Here is a 5,400-nt window from a genome sequence, read left to right as displayed (position 1 = left end):
TGTTTTCCGTGATTTCAGCTCGTGATGTTTCCATGGTTCTCCATTATACGGTCATAACCTCAGCTGTGTCTCTTCAGCCGCGCACAACAACACTGACAGATCCGCGGCGCCCCCCCTCCCGGTGTCGTCTAAGCCCCGCCTACTCCCATACAAAGCCCGCCTATCCTCCTATATTATTGGACACACTGAAAAGAAAGCCGCTTCTATTGGCTGCGCCAAATGTTCATCACAGCTCTCTGTCAACAATGAGCAGATGGCGAGGGAAATGTGGACAACAAAGATGATCCTTTCCTCGCTGAATTCCCCCAGAACAAAAGGCAAAAAATACCTCATCAATCAATCAATCAAATCAATCGAAACTTTATTTGTAAAACACTTTCACATACCTCAAAATAACCAAAGTGCTGCACAGGTAAAATAAAATAAATCAACATTAAAAGCACTAAAGACAACAAAATAGTTAAAAAGACAAAATAAGACAGAAAAGACCTAGTGATCCTGCTCTCCGGAGTTAAAAGCCAACATAAAAAGATCAGTTTTCAAAAGAGATTTAAAACTACTTAAAGTCCCAGCAGACCTCACCGAAATAAGGAGACTGGTCCATGTGGGGAAATGGGATTAAAGAATCGATTTGGAAATTTCATTTAGATCCTCTAAGAGGTCTTTATTTTAACTTAAAAACCTCCCTTTTAGACGTAAATCTTAATTATTTCTTAAAACCCATAAAGGAGCATCCAATGGGTTTGGTGTGAAAATCAGTGCATAAACAGGCTGGACAGGGATGAAAGATTTTTTTTAAAAAATGCTCTAAACCTACTAACTAAATCACTAAACAGCAGGTTTCTGAAAAGTGTTATTACATCAGACCTCAAAAATAAGTCTGATTTTTAGAAGCTGACAAACAAAATAAACAAAAACATGCATGCAGGCCCTTCTGTCTAGATTGCATAACTGCTACATGAATAAAACTATTAAAGTGGATGTGCAGTAATGTGCTGTGTGTCTGTATCAGTGTGAAATCTGTTTTTATAACACATCATGACTCATCTCTCCCTTCAGCTTTGCCAAAGCACCTACACACACATTGCATAAAAGATACAGACCTGGACCGACAGCAACAGCTTGAACAGGATCATTAAGGAAAATATTGGGGCAAAGTACAGCTAATATTGTCACAGTTCTAAAATATGCTCAGAGGATAAAACAAAATGTCTGAAATGAGGAGGATCCAAGGTGCAAATGCAACTTTTCTCTGAAAGATATAGAAAAGCTAGTTTGTAAAGAAAAAAAGCAAGACTTATCATCCTCCTATCAAGTGAAAAAGCAGCAATAAATAAAATTTCCTGACAGGTGATTTACTTTCTGAGTGCTGAAGTAAATGCTTAACACAAGTCTGCAAACTTTAAGGCTTTTATTCTCATAATCTATGATGTAATTTAGTGAAAACAATGTCTTTGATGGTGAGAACAGATTTACTGAAACCAGGTTTTGGTCCCATAATACATGTAAAAATCCCAAAGACCTCATTAAAAAAACATTTATAACACGTAATGTTTTCATGATTAGTTTTATTTGTAGGTAATAATAAAAAAAAATGGGAGCAAAATATCAGAAAAGTACATATTTATGAAAAAAAAAATCACTTGAATCTTCAACAGTTGGAGGTAAAAAATATGAATAAAAAGAAAAAAAAATCACTTTTTAGTAAGTCATTTAAAGATGACATGAATTGGCACAAACAGTCGGAAGAGGTAGCTTCTTCTGTGACAGATTCAGCGAATGGAACCATTTAATTGGTTGTTAAGTTAGGACACGACCCCTTGCAGGATGGTTCATCAATATCTTTCATATCATTCAGTAACAGACTCGTCTATCAGTGTAAATACTTCCAGTGATTCAGAGAAACATGGCAACATAAAACAGAAAACTAATTTTATTAATTTATCAAGATTAAACTTTGCATTTTAAAAAAAGGCAAAGTTGGTTTTATTATTTATTAATGATTAATAAAATCTGGTTTAATTTACTGACCTAAAGTTAAAGTCTACATAAAACAAGTTTGTTCTGATTGGTCAGCTACATTACTAGGCCCCGCCCACTTTTCCCAGCCCAAAGTGGTTGGATGCGGTTGGGACACGCCCACCAAGTCCAAAATGAGTCATCAATATTTTCCATTCAGGCGGTAACAGTAAATATTTCAATTGATTCAGGAAAACATGGAAACAAAAGACTAATTATTTCATTCTGACTATAATTTCATTAAACTTTGTTTTTAAAATAAACAATAAAAAAATCTTTGTTAAAAATCTAAACAAATAAATAATATATTAGTACATGGATTTAACTTAGAAGATTATATAAATAAAAAATTTTTTTTAACTAAATTTACTGAGGCTTCCTCTATTTCAAGTCTGCTCTGATTAGCCGGCTGTTGCAGGCTTACGAGGCCCCGCCCACATTCCCAGAAGATTTCAATAATCCCCAGCTGCAGCCTGGAGAATGGGGCGGGCCTGGGTATTGGGGGTGTTAAATGGGCGGGGTTAGGGTTAGAGTTAGGGTTGATCCGATTAAAATGTTGAGTTGGACGTCCAACCCCGCCTCATTCTCCAGGCTGCAGCCAAGACCATCTCAAGGATTTAGGTGCCTTTCAAGGTGGGAAAGTTTTTCATTGGATGTAAAGTTAGGACACACCCCCAAGTCCAACCCAGAAAGCAGACATGTTTGGTCTGAACCTGGAATCAGTGTGATCTGGGCCAGATGTGACCCAGATGTCAGTTCCCAGCTGGGCTCAGATTATGGGATGTAAGGCAGAGGAATTCATGGAAAATGAAACCAAATTTAGAACCAATAATAGATAAAAATCCTGCTCATGTCAATAATTTCTCGTACATATATATATAATAACACGCATTAAATGGCCACAAACAGGAACTATGTTTGCTTCCTTTCACTTGTTTTAAAGTTAAAGTATGCGTAAAACTTTATTTTAAAATCAATATTTGCACTTTTATTATGAATATATTCGCAGCAACAAGCCTCTGCTGGCGATGAGGCCTGAAAGTAAAATCGTAAAATAAGTGCTGGAAATTGTAACGGAAATTAAAGATGAAATGCGTCTGATTATGTCACCAAGACCTCATGGGAAGTCCCATGTGGCCCACATGTGGTCCAGATGTTGGCCTGGATGTGGATTAGGGCTCGTACGTTGTGGGCCAGAAGGCGTGCTCATACAGGAAGCCTTCCTCATGGCAGATCGCTTGTGCAGGTAGAGTGGGACGGATCTGGTTTAATAGTTTTGCTATCTGGACACGATGACTCAGCAGTATTTTATAAAACCATTTTCTGAAAATGTAAAACTCTAAAATGATCTTTAAGACTTCAACAACAGGACATTTTAAACACCAGGAGAGGATGAAGAGCCAAGCTGACTGAGAACACACACGACTTCTACAGATAAAAAGTTCTAGTTTGCTGACGCAACAAACAAGAAGAAGTTTGGCGGCGTCGTTGGTTTTCCAGAACAGTGAGAGTGATGGATCAAACAACCACCAGATACGACCAGACACACACTGATGTTGTCGTACAGGAAGCAGTCAGACGAATGGACGCCGACTTACAGACGTCAAAACCACGACTGGACTGATTTCCAGTTCCTTTCTTCTTCTTCTGTCTTTTAGTCGGGCAGGATGGAAAGATGGTGTGTCGGCTGACTGGACCCCCGTCATCACATTCCTCACTCGTTCTCACACACTCGTTTGCAGCAGCTCCTCCGCGGAGAGCTTCAGGCCAGAATAAACGTCCGTTTTCTCCGGACACCGCTGGAAAAGAGACGCGTTCATCAGAGTCTCTGCTCACAACACTAGAAGGTTCCTTCTGCATCTCTGTGGCGTCCACAGGAACTCCTGACCACACAGGTCACATCTGGAGGCCTCTGAAACATCTGGACTGGTCCTGGAGGAGGACTGGTTCTGGAGGAGCAGGACTGTGTCTAGAGGAGCAGGACTGGGTCTAGAGGAGCAGGACTGGTTCTAGAGGAGCAGGACTGGTTCTAGAGGAGCAGGACTGGGTCTAGAGGAGCAGGACTGGTTCTAGAGGAGCAGGACTGGTCATGGAGGAGCAGGACTGTGTCTAGAGGAGCAGGACTGAGTCTAGAGGAGCAGGACTGGTTCTGGAGGAGCAGGACTGGTCATGGAGGAGCAGGACTGGTCATGGAGGAGCAGGAGTGGTTCTGGAGGAGCAGGACTGGTCATGGAGGAGCAGGAGTGGTTCTGGAGGAGCAGGACTGGTTCTGGAGGAGCAGGACTGGTCATGGAGGAGCAGGACTGGTTCTGGAGGAGCAGGACTGGTTCTAGAGGAGCAGGACTGGTCACGGAGGAGCAGGACTGGTTCTAGAGGAGTAGGACCCATCCTAGAGGAGCAGTACTGGTCACGGAGGAGAAGGACTGGTTCTGGAGGAGCAGGACTCGGCTCCATCAGGTCTGACTGCAGTGTGGCCGGCGGTCTGGTTGTATCTGAGGAGGGTTTGGGCGGATGAGGGTTCTGGTTCTGGTTGATCTTCAGACCCATCTGAGGCCTCTGCTGCTGCTGGATGATCCAGTCAGAGATGGATCCACGTCAGAGTTTCCCAGGTGAGTCGGAAGTTGAGAATCAGGTCGTTGTTCTGCTACATGAGGAAGTTGTTTTCTGAATAAATCCAGAAAACAACCAGAACGTTGTGGGAAGCTGCGCGGTAAAAGAAGCTGGTTGGAAACAGTTTGTGTGTCCGCTGATGGTTTTTACTTCTGATCCTGAAGAACCAGCAGCTGTTTCTGGTCTGCTTGCTTGTTTTATCTGTGGTTGGAAACCAGTTACATCCAGTGGGAATGTAGCCCGTATTCCCAGTTTCAACACTCCGAACTCGCTGGTGGAAAAGAAAAGCTGCAGATTATCGAAGTTCCGATCTGCTTCGAGTCTGACGGGAAACTCCTCGAAGACATTATCTGAAACGTTTGACTAGAAGGAGTGAAAATCAAACCAGACGGTGGACAGTTCTCTGTGTTTCTGCGTTTCTGTTTGTTCAAGCAGCCGACGGCGTTTTAAAGGGGACGTCTGTCCAACTGGTCGTCTGTCCAACTGGACGTTTGTCCAATGGGTCGTTTGTCCAACGGGTCGTCTGTCCAACGGGTCGTCTGTCCAACTGGACGTTTGTCCAACTGGTCGTCTGTCCAACGGGTCGTTGGTCCAACGGGTCGTTTGTCCAACGGGTCGTCTGTCCAACTGGACGTTTGTCCAACTGGACGTTTGTCCAACTGGTCGCCTGTCCAATGGGACATCTGTCCAACTGGACGTTTGTCCAACGGGACGTTTGTCCAACGGGTCGTTGGTTCAACAGGTCATTTGTCCAATGGGTCGTCTGTCCAA

Source organism: Telmatherina bonti (genome assembly GCF_933228915.1).
Source record: "Telmatherina bonti genome assembly, chromosome: 14".
Taxonomy (NCBI): domain Eukaryota; kingdom Metazoa; phylum Chordata; class Actinopteri; order Atheriniformes; family Telmatherinidae; genus Telmatherina; species Telmatherina bonti.
This window is presented reverse-complemented; position numbering follows the sequence as displayed.